Source organism: Sprattus sprattus, assembly GCF_963457725.1.
Source record: "Sprattus sprattus genome assembly, chromosome: 14".
NCBI lineage: Eukaryota > Metazoa > Chordata > Actinopteri > Clupeiformes > Clupeidae > Sprattus > Sprattus sprattus.
The window spans coordinates 20,383,329-20,395,828 of NC_137912.1; positions in this window are offsets into that span (position 1 = coordinate 20,383,329).

A 12,500-nucleotide genomic window follows, 5' to 3' on the forward strand; every position below is an offset into this window, starting at 1 on the left:
CTGTTTTGTTTGTTATTGTGTGTGTGTGTGTCTGTGTGTGCATATTATATTTATTAACATTCTATATGTGTATCTCTGTATTGTTTTTGTGTGTATTTGTGTGTGTATGTGTGTGTGTGTGTGTGTGTGCATACGTGAACATGTAATGAGAGTTTGTCTTTCTCAGTGTGTGTGTGTGAGTGTGTGTGTGTGTGTGTGTGTGTGTGTTACGTCCCTGAAAATATTGTGCTTCTAGGTATACTGCTCTGGTATGTTCCGTGTTTTACAGACAGCCCAGCAGAAGGCTTAATTGCCGGTCTCTCCTGATTGGGTGCACGATAGGAGCTGGCCCTTTAAAAGAGGATTTGTGATGTCACCTGGGAATCTTCCGGAATAGACGCACTTGATGGGTTGGCCGCCAGCAGTGTGGTTGCGCAGGGAGACTCGGTGCCTCGCCTAGAACATCTACCCGTCTTGGAGTGAGAGTCCGAGAGGGAGGTCCGGGATTCCGTGTGGCCTATTTCGGGAGGCCCGTTTGTTTCTTTGTTCCTTTGCTACTTTGAAACTTTTTGTTGTTTACTTTTGTTGTCCCACTGGTTTTTCCTTTATTCAATATATTTTGGTAGTTCATAACAATAAATTACCGATCCTTTTTTCCCTTATCCGACGTGGTCTGCCAGTTCATTATTTCCCTCCAACTCGTTGTTGGTTTACGTTGCCTGACCCTAGACAGGCACGTAACATGGGGGCTCGTTCAAACTTTTTGGTATCTCCTATTAACAACTTGGGAGTTCCGTTAGAAATCTATTTTTTTTTGTGAGTTGTTTGTTGATTCAATAGTTGTTGCTTAGCCGTCCGCTGCTCATTTTTTTTTTTCCTCCGCTTTTTGACTACACTACGAGACTCGCGCTGTGACCAAAGAACGCTGGTAAGTTAGAGTTTTGATTGTTTGTTGATTTGGTGGGGGTTTGTTGACGTAAACCCGGGGGGAGACTTGTCTCTAACTGGTATGCGTTGAAGATAATTGAGGTAAGTTAGTTAGTTAGTTGGGCAGTATTTAGGGACCAGGGTTCGCCCAGTATGGGTTATAGTTCACAGTGCGGTACGTTGGAGTCTATATGTTTGTTTTTTTTTTAGTGGAGAGCATGTTGTTTTGTTGACATAAATCATTAGTTTCGCAAGTTTTTTGGGGGGGGGAATAGTGTAAATTGGCAGATTGTCGGAAACGTGCTTTTTCCTTTGTTCTTTTTTTTTGTAGAGCACTCTCTGGTTTGGCTTAGAGTGTTGATACACATTTGTTCAGTGGGATAGATGGTGTCATTTTGTGGCAATTAGCAGACCTAGGTTTTGTTTGTGGTTTGGAAATTTATCTACGAGTCCGCTGTTTGAACCTTCATTTTTAGAGTGGAGGGGGTACGAAAAAAATTAAATAAAAATGTCGGTGGTTCAGGAGTTTATTACGAGTCCTTCAGAAGTTATTTTGCTAACTTGCACAAAAGACCAGTTAGTTCAAGTGGCAGACAATTATGAGATCAGCCTTACAGCTGATGACCGAAAGCTTAAGGAAACTTTGTTCAAGGCTGTTGTTGTAGGCCTAGGAGAGAAAGGGATTCTGCTTGAGGGAGAGGGAAGCCCCGTTTTTCACCCCGCTGCTGATGTGTCAACTGCTAGTAGTTCACCGGAACATGAACTGAAACTTCGGGAATATAAAATAGAAGAAAGTAAGTTACAGTTGGAAGCAGCTAAGTTAAGGGTTGAAAGAGAGAATCGGATTGTTAAAGAGAAGGAGATTGCTAAGGAACTGGAAGTCAAGAAATTAGAGCTCGATTTTGGCTTAAGAAAACTGGAATTCGGTCAAAAGCGCGAGGAACGCGAGTTTGAGTTGCGAAAACTTGAATTAGAAATGACTGCGAAAAACATTGCTATCCCTCCATCAATTATGTCATCTAATCAAGTGCAAGGCTCGCAACCTTCTTCTCCTGTTCGTGCGTCTTCTGCTGCGCCTGCCAGTGCAGGTGCGTATGGCTTAGTTGCTTCGGGTGGCGCTGACATCGCGCCTCTGTTTAATGCTCCGTTAGGAGGGGTATTAAGGGATGGGTCACTGGTAGACTTGAGTGATGTCCCTCTTGTCCCTGAGATTGTGCCGTTGCCCCTAGGAGTTCAGCATTTCGATGTTAGCCATAACATCCGGATGGTTCCACCTTTTAACGAGAGCGAAATTGAGAGATATTTCACTCACTTTGAGAGAGTTGCGGTGTCATTAAGATGGCCAGTCGAGGTTTGGACGTTGCTTTTGCAGATTGTGTTGACTGGCAGAGCACAAGCTGTCTATTCTGCCCTTAGTATGCAACAGAGTTCTGATTATGTAACAGTAAAAACTGCGATTTTGAATGCGTACGAGCTGGTCCCAGAAGCGTATAGGCAGAGGTTTCGTGGCCTTCGGAAATCAGACAGAGTGACCTTTGTTGAATTTGCAAGAGAAAAAGAGATTGTTTTTGAAAGATGGTGTACTTCCCAACATGCGCATTCCCGAGAACAACTCCGAGAGTTAATATTGTTGGAGGAATTTAAAAACTGCATTCCAGAGACAGTGGCAATGTATCTGAGTGACCAAAAGGTCACTACGCTGGCGCATGCTGCTGTCTGTGCTGATGAGTTTGTGCTTACGCACAAAAGCTCTTTTTCTCCCATCTCTACTCCTCGTCGCGATTTCCCTCAGCCTCCTGCGTGGCGGCAGAGAGACAGAATAAGATCTTCCGATAGACCTCCGCTACCATCTACTAATGGTGAGTCTCGTGAATGTTTTTATTGTCATGAGCAGGGCCATCTCATTGCCGACTGTCTTACTTTGCAAAGGAAATCTGTTCCGCAGAAAGCAGGTTTTAAAAGCACTGGCTGTGTGAGTAAGTTAGTTCACCCGCACGGTAGAATTGATCCAGTCTACGAACCCTTTAGTTTGGAAGGGATGGTTTCACTCACTGGGCGTGAGGAGGATAAGGTTCCAGTGAAGATGCTAAGAGATACCGGTTCGGTCCAGAGTTTCATTCTCGCTTCGGTATTGCCCTTTTCCGATGAAACCTACTGTGAGTCGGATGTGCTTGTTCAGGGAATTGCGTTGGGACAGTTAAAAGTTCCCTTACACACCGTATATGTTCAGAGTCAGTTAGTTTCTGGATGGTTTAGAGTGGCTGTTCGGCCGCAGCTTCCTATGGAAGGCTTCAGCCTTCTAATTGGTAACGATTTAGCTGGTGGAAAAGTTCTGCCTCTGCCAGAGGTTGTTTCGAAGCCTTTGACGTATACTGACGTGGGCTACAGTGCTTCTAAAGTTTTTCCAGCGTGTGTTGTGACTAGGGCTCAAGCGCGAAAGTCCAACCACGTGGAATTGTGTGATACCTTTATGTCATCGGAAAATCCGTTCATGCTTTTTCCCAAATCTTCAGGGGATTCAGTACCTCGGTCGCTGTCTACGGCCGTTGGTGCTGAAGTTCCAGTTTCGTCCCGGTCGCTGTCCACGCAGTTTGAAATGACCAACTCTGCTTTGTCTCTACCTATTGACAGAGAGTTGATGATGCGTGAGCAGAATAACGATCCTTCATTGGCCCGGTGCCGTGTTACTGCTGGGAAGGGAGATGTGGTGAATAGATCCGTAGCATATTATTGGGAGAATGGCTTACTGATGCGAAAATGGACTCCATCTCAGAGTCAAGATTTGGGCTGGAATACAGCTTGTCAGTTAGTGGTTCCTGTTAAATTTAGGCGGCATGTCTTAATGTTGGGGCACGATCATGATTTTGCTGGCCACTTAGGAATTAAGAAAAGTTACCATCGTATCCTGCGGTATTTCTTTTGGCCTGGCCTTAAGTCTGATTTGGTGAAACACTGCCGGTCATGCCATCACTGCCAGATGACAGGTAAACCTAACCAGGTTATTCCCCCCGCTCCACTCCATCCAGTTCCGGTCATTGGAGAGCCATTCGAACGCATTATTTTAGATTGTGTGGGGCCTTTGCCAAAAACGAAATCTGGGCAGCAGTACTTGTTGACAATCATGTGCGCCGCTACACGCTATCCAGAAGCTGTTCCACTGCGCTCACTTAAGGCGAAGCCAGTAGTGAAGGCGCTTATTCGTTTCTTCTCTATTTTTGGATTGCCTAAGGTCATTCAAACTGACCAGGGATCCAACTTTTTGTCTCGTTTGTTCAAGCAGGTGATCGAGCAGTTGTCTATCAAACATTGTACTTCAAGTGCTTACCATCCACAGTCTCAAGGGGCTCTGGAAAGATTCCATCAGACTTTGAAGGCTATGTTCCGCACCTACTGTTTCGATTCTGACCGAGAGTGGGATGATGGTCTCCCACTGCTTTTGTTTGCAGTACGGGAAACGACTCAGGAGTCACTTGGGTTCAGTCCAGCTGACCTGATCTTCGGCCATTCAGTCCGTGGTCCGTTGAAATTACTGCGGGAGAGGTGGGGCGCAGAAACCACTGAACAGCAGCACAATGTGCTAGACTATGTCTGTGAATTTCGCGAGCGCTTGCACAAGGCCTGTGCTCGTGCTCAGGAAGCACTGTCGTCAGCTCAGTCAAAAATGAAGACTCGTTATGACCGCAAGTCTGTTCACCGTTCCTTTCAGGCAGGGGACCGAGTGTTGGTGTTATTGCCTGTACTTGGCTCAGCCCTCCAGGCTAAGTTTTCGGGGCCTTATGAGGTTGAGTCAAAGATTAGTGACACAGACTATGTTATTTGTACGCCAGACAGGCGGCGTAAAACTCGCTTGTGTCACATTAATATGTTGAAGCCGTACGTCTCCAGGGAGCCTGAGACTGCGAGTGTGTGTCCTGTGCTTGTTGTTTCTGCAGCTCCTGTGGTCTCCACCTATTCTCCAGAGGAGGATGGCCTGAGTTTGCGTGATGTGTCTGTTTCATGTCCTCGTCTCCAGAACTCAGAGATTTTGAAAGACTTGCCTCGTTTTCTTGCTCATTTGTTGGATTCTCGCGCTAAGGATGTCCAGGGGTTGATAGAATGTTGTCCGGAGTTGTTTTCAGATGTTCCCTCGCAGACTGATGTCCTTAGTCACGACATCAATGTGGGTGACCATCCATCCATCAAGCAACATGCTTACCGGCTTAATCCAACCAAAAGAGCTGTGATGAATTCGGAAGTGCGATACCTTGTGGATCACGGGTTAGCTGAACCGAGTTCTAGTGCCTGGAGCTCCCCTTGCATACTGGTTCCGAAGCCCGATGGAACATTTCGATTTTGTACTGATTACCGTAAGGTTAATGCTGTGACCAAGCCTGACTCATATCCACTCCCACGCATGGAGGACTGCGTGGACAGAGTGGGCTCGGCACGTTTTGTCACCAAGCTTGACTTACTAAAGGGATATTGGCAAGTCCCCTTGACACCTCGTGCTGCTGAAATTTCCGCATTCGTTACCCCTGACTGCTTCATGCAGTACTCAGTTATGGCCTTTGGACTTCGCAATGCGCCGGCCAGTTTCCAAAGGCTGATGAATAAAGTTTTAGTCAACATACCGAACTGTGAGGTGTACCTGGACGACATCGTCCTTCACTCATCCTCTTGGTCCAGTCACTTACAGTTGATCCATACTGTGTTCCATCGGCTCCGTAATGCTTTGCTGACCTTGAACTTGGCCAAATGTGAGTTCGGAAAAGCCACCGTAACTTACTTAGGCAAACAAGTTGGACAAGGTCAGGTCCGCCCTGTGGAGGCTAAGATTGAGGCTATTGTTGAGTTCCCTATTCCAAAAACCAAGCGCGAGGTGCGGCGTTTCTTGGGAATGACTGGTTACTATCGTAGCTTTTGTCGGAACTTTTCTGACGTTGTGTTGCCCCTTACGAATCTGCTTCGTAACACCACTGAATTCGTATGGTCTGTTGATTGTGAGACTGCGTTTCAAAACGGCAAGGCGTTGCTGTGCAGTTCTCCAGTGCTTGCTGCTCCGAATTTCGACCTGCCTTTTAAACTTGAGGTTGATGCAAGCGCAACAGGAGCTGGTGCTGTCCTTCTGCAGGAGGTTACCGATGGACTGGATCACCCCGTGTCGTACTTCTCAAAAAAGTTCCTGAGGCATCAGTTGAACTATAGTACCATCGAGAAGGAAGCACTTGGCATGTTGTTAGCTTTGCAACATTTCGAGGTTTACATTGGTTCCACTGCAGCACCTGTTTGTGTATTTACTGATCATAATCCCCTTGTGTTTCTTTCCAGGATGAAGAATGCCAACCAGCGCATCATGCGTTGGTCTCTGTACCTACAAGGCTTCAACCTGGAAATTTGTTATAAGAAGGGTTGTACTAACATTTTGGCGGACACTCTTTCTCGCACATATCAATAAAATGTATTACATGAATTTCAGATTTGGTAGTTAACGGTATACCTAGATTTTTAGTGGTGGGGGTGTTACGTCCCTGAAAATATTGTGCTTCTAGGTATACTGCTCTGGTATGTTCCGTGTTTTACAGACAGCCCAGCAGAAGGCTTAATTGCCGGTCTCTCCTGATTGGGTGCACGATAGGAGCCGGCCCTTTAAAAGAGGATTTGTGATGTCACCTGGGAATCTTCCGGAATAGACGCACTTGATGGGTTGGCCGCCAGCAGTGTGGTTGCGCAGGGAGACTCGGTGCCTCGCCTAGAACATCTACCCGTCTTGGAGTGAGAGTCCGAGAGGGAGGTCCGGGATTCCGTGTGGCCTATTTCGGGAGGCCCGTTTGTTTCTTTGTTCCTTTGCTACTTTGAAACTTTTTGTTGTTTACTTTTGTTGTCCCACTGGTTTTTCCTTTATTCAATATATTTTGGTAGTTCATAACAATAAATTACCGATCCTTTTTTCCCTTATCCGACGTGGTCTGCCAGTTCATTATTTCCCTCCAACTCGTTGTTGGTTTACGTTGCCTGACCCTAGACAGGCACGTAACAGTGTGTGTGTGTGTGTGTGTGTGTGTGTGTGTGTGTGTGTGTGTGCGTGTGTGTGTGTGTGTGTGTGCGTTTAACAATGCTGCAAGGCTCTTGTCTGTTGGCACCATGCGCACCCATTGTCTGCTGTGCGTCATACGTCCTAAATAGGCAACAAGTGAGAGTGTGGCAGAACTGAGATGGCACCTGGATAAGCTACAGACACAGGCACAGACACAGGCACAGACACAGGCACAGACACAGACACAGACACAGACACAGACACAGACACAGACACAGACGCAGACGCAGACGCAGACACAGACACAGACACAGACACAGTCATGGCCACAAGCACACACGGGCCACACACACACACACACGTCTCTCCGCATGCGCACACACACTCAGAGTAACACACAGTCTCACAGCCACCCCCACACACACACACACACACACACACACACACACACACACACACACACACACACACACACACACACACACAAAGCCTCCTTAGTAGCTGTAATTAGTCTATTGTGCTGAACAGAAGCCATCCCCTCTAAACAACCTCAAGGGACTCTCATGGAAATAACACACTGCACTATTTATATCCCCCAGACCTCTTTAAACAACGACAAGGACTCAGCCCACAGCATGACCACACACCCCCTGTGCACACGTGTGTGTGCGTGTGCGTGTCCGTGTGCGTGATTGTATGTGTTTGCATGTATGCGTGTGTGTGTTTGTGTGTGTGTGTGTGTGTGTGTGTGTGTTTGTGTGTGTGTGTGTGTTTGTGTGTGTGTGTGTGTGTGTGTGTGTGTGTGTGTGTGTGTGTGTGTGTGTGTGTGTGTGTGTGGGTGTTTGAATATATGCATTTGTGTGTTAGCTTCAGTAGCCTCTTGAGCTCTGCAAAGGGGGCGATGTTTCCTATTCATTTTTACCGGCCACACTGGACCCATGCTATTACTGTAAGCCATTATGACATTGTAACTACAATGTTAAGTGCAATGCTGTTAGATGTGATAATGTCAATATGATGAGAATTACCTAATTTTCACTCTGTATTTGTATTTGTTGAGATTGTGATTAATATTAGGTTGTGATAGGGTTACAGTGTGATAACATTTAGGTTGTGATTAGTTTAGATTATGATTAGTTTAAACTGTGATTAAGATTTAGGTTCTTGTAGCGCACAATTGCATGGTTACAATGGTTACAGCACTGTAGTTGGAAGCGTTACCAAGGGTTCAGGTATTCTTCAAGTAAACCTTGGCGATGGCTCTTTAAAAGCACCTTTTTCTTATTCTTCAAGTAAACCTTCATGATGGCTCTTTTAAAGCACCTTTTCCTTTTTTTTCAAGTAAACCTTGGCGATGGCTCTTTAAAAGCACCTTTTCATTATACTCCAAGTAAACCTTGGCGGTGGCTCTTTAAAACCTTACCAGCTCTTCTCTCCCTGAGAATTGCCCAAAGAAGAGAATGCTGAGTGAGAAGGAAGAAAGGATCTTTCAGAGCTGTCAGACTCCCATGGGATATGCCTGTACTGTTAGGTAAGCTAGCATTGTCTTTTCCTGCCATGTGAATGGTGCATCAGCTCACCATAGGTCCTAATTTTATTGACGGGCAAATGAGCAAAGCAATGAGCAATGAGCAAAGCAACGAGCAACGAGCAACGAGCAACGAGCAACGAGCAAAGCAACTAGCAATGAGCAAAGCAACTAGCAACGAGCAAAGCAACTAGCAATGAGCAAAGCAACTAGCAATGAGCAAAGCAACTAGCAATGAGCAAAGCAACGAGCAACGAGCAAAGCAATGAGCAAAGCAATGAGCAAAGCAACTAGCAATGAGCAAAGCATTGAGCAAAGCAACTAGCAATGAGCAAAGAGCAAAGCAACAACAATGAGCAAAGCAACGAGCAATGAGCAAAGCAACGAGCAAAGCAACTAGCAATGAGCAAAGCAATGAGCAATGAGCAAAGCAACAAGCAATAAGCAAAGCAATGAGCAAAGCAATGAGCAAAGCAACAAGCAATGAGCAAAGCAACAAGCAATAAGCAAAGCAATGAGCAATGAGCAAAGCAACAAGCAATAAGCAAAGCAATGAGCAAAGCAACGAGCAAAGCAACAAGCAATGAGCAAAGCAACGAGCAATGAGCAAAGCAATGAGCAATGAGCAATGAGCAATGAGCAAAGCAATGAGCAAAGCAACAACAATGAGCAAAGCAATGAGCAATGAGCAATGAGCAAAGAGCAATGAGCAAAGCAACTAGCAACGAGCAAAGCAATGAGCAAAGAGCAAAGAGCAAAGCAACTAGCAATGAGCAAAGCAAAGAGCAATGAGCAAAGCAACGAGCAATGAGCAAAGCAACGAGCAATGAGCAAAGCAACAAGCAAAGTAATGAGCAATGAGCAATGAGCAAAGCAACTAGCAATGAGCAAAGTAAAGAGCAATGAGCAAAGCAACTAGCAATGAGCAAAGCAACGAGCAATGAGCAAAGTAAAGAGCAATGAGCAAAGCAACTAGCAATGAGCAAAGCAACGAGCAATGAGCAAAGTAAAGAGCAATGAGCAAAGCAATGAGCAAAGCAACAAGCTATGAGCAAAGCAATGAGCAATGAGCAGTGAGCAAACCAACTAGCAATGAGCAAAGCAGCAAGCAATGAGCAAAGCAACGAGCAAAGTAACGAGCAATGAGCAAAGCAATGAACATAGAAGCGAGCAAAGCAACTAGCAATGACCAAAGCAACTAGCAATGAGCAAAGCAGCAAGCAATGAGCAAAGCAACGAGCAAAGTAACGAGCAATGAGCAAAGCAATGAACATAGAAGCGAGCAAAGCAACTAGCAATGACCAAAGCAACTAGCAATGAGCAAAGCAACTAGCAATGAGCAATGAGCAAAGCAACGAGCAATGAGCAAAGCAACGAGCAATGAGCAAAGCAACTGGCAATGAGCAAAATCTGTCCCACATGAACTACTACTATCGTGTGACATTGCGCTGATCCACTCATGTTTGCGCTTATGGTATTAAATTAGCAAAATGAATTAGCCAAGTTATTAAATCAGCTTTAAATGAGCAAGCCGTCAGACTTGTGCGTGATGCTTTGCTTAATGCCCGTCAAAGACATTAGGGCCCCACATATGTATTCAGCTGCAGTAGGAAAGTCACTGGGCTGCTGCAGGTTGTTGTGCCCTTTGATATGCACAATAACGCTCTCCATTCAGGAGCTTGAGGTTGTTTTGTATGCTCTGTGGGCAAGGCATCACTATTTGGGAACTTGGCATATAAGTGTGTTTTGTTTATGAGGAAGTTATGCATCTGTGCGTGTGTGTATGTGTGTGTGTGCGTGTGTGCGCGTGTGAGTGTGTGTGTGTGTGTGTGTGCTTGTGTGAGCGTGCGCGTGTGAGTGTGTGTGTGTGTGTGCGCGCGTGTGTGTGTGTGTTCTCCGTGTGTGTGTGTGGGTGTTTGAATATATGCATTTGTGTGTTAGCTTCAGTAGCCTCTTGAGCTCTGCAAAGGGGGCGATGTTTCCTATTCATTTTTACCGGCCACACTGGACCCATGCTATTACTGTAAGCCATTATGACATTGTAACTACAATGTTAAGTGCAATGCTGTTAGATGTGATAATGTCAATATGATGAGAATTACCTAATTTTCACTCTGTATTTGTATTTGTTGAGATTGTGATTAATATTAGGTTGTGATAGGGTTACAGTGTGATAACATTTAGGTTGTGATTAGTTTAGATTATGATTAGTTTAAACTGTGATTAAGATTTAGGTTCTTGTAGCGCACAATTGCATGGTTACAATGGTTACAGCACTGTAGTTGGAAGCGTTACCAAGGGTTCAGGTATTCTTCAAGTAAACCTTGGCGATGGCTCTTTAAAAGCACCTTTTTCTTATTCTTCAAGTAAACCTTCATGATGGCTCTTTTAAAGCACCTTTTCCTTTTTTTTCAAGTAAACCTTGGCGATGGCTCTTTAAAAGCACCTTTTCATTATACTCCAAGTAAACCTTGGCGGTGGCTCTTTAAAACCTTACCAGCTCTTCTCTCCCTGAGAATTGCCCAAAGAAGAGAATGCTGAGTGAGAAGGAAGAAAGGATCTTTCAGAGCTGTCAGACTCCCATGGGATATGCCTGTACTGTTAGGTAAGCTAGCATTGTCTTTTCCTGCCATGTGAATGGTGCATCAGCTCACCATAGGTCCTAATTTTATTGACGGGCAAATGAGCAAAGCAATGAGCAATGAGCAAAGCAACGAGCAACGAGCAACGAGCAACGAGCAACGAGCAAAGCAACTAGCAATGAGCAAAGCAACTAGCAACGAGCAAAGCAACTAGCAATGAGCAAAGCAACTAGCAATGAGCAAAGCAACTAGCAATGAGCAAAGCAACGAGCAACGAGCAAAGCAATGAGCAAAGCAATGAGCAAAGCAACTAGCAATGAGCAAAGCATTGAGCAAAGCAACTAGCAATGAGCAAAGAGCAAAGCAACAACAATGAGCAAAGCAACGAGCAATGAGCAAAGCAACGAGCAAAGCAACTAGCAATGAGCAAAGCAATGAGCAATGAGCAAAGCAACAAGCAATAAGCAAAGCAATGAGCAAAGCAATGAGCAAAGCAACAAGCAATGAGCAAAGCAACAAGCAATAAGCAAAGCAATGAGCAATGAGCAAAGCAACAAGCAATAAGCAAAGCAATGAGCAAAGCAACGAGCAAAGCAACAAGCAATGAGCAAAGCAACGAGCAATGAGCAAAGCAATGAGCAATGAGCAATGAGCAATGAGCAAAGCAATGAGCAAAGCAACAACAATGAGCAAAGCAATGAGCAATGAGCAATGAGCAAAGAGCAATGAGCAAAGCAACTAGCAACGAGCAAAGCAATGAGCAAAGAGCAAAGAGCAAAGCAACTAGCAATGAGCAAAGCAAAGAGCAATGAGCAAAGCAACGAGCAATGAGCAAAGCAACGAGCAATGAGCAAAGCAACAAGCAAAGTAATGAGCAATGAGCAATGAGCAAAGCAACTAGCAATGAGCAAAGTAAAGAGCAATGAGCAAAGCAACTAGCAATGAGCAAAGCAACGAGCAATGAGCAAAGTAAAGAGCAATGAGCAAAGCAACTAGCAATGAGCAAAGCAACGAGCAATGAGCAAAGTAAAGAGCAATGAGCAAAGCAATGAGCAAAGCAACAAGCTATGAGCAAAGCAATGAGCAATGAGCAGTGAGCAAACCAACTAGCAATGAGCAAAGCAGCAAGCAATGAGCAAAGCAACGAGCAAAGTAACGAGCAATGAGCAAAGCAATGAACATAGAAGCGAGCAAAGCAACTAGCAATGACCAAAGCAACTAGCAATGAGCAAAGCAGCAAGCAATGAGCAAAGCAACGAGCAAAGTAACGAGCAATGAGCAAAGCAATGAACATAGAAGCGAGCAAAGCAACTAGCAATGACCAAAGCAACTAGCAATGAGCAAAGCAACTAGCAATGAGCAATGAGCAAAGCAACGAGCAATGAGCAAAGCAACGAGCAATGAGCAAAGCAACTGGCAATGAGCAAAATCTGTCCCACATGAACTACTACTATCGTGTGACATTGCGCTG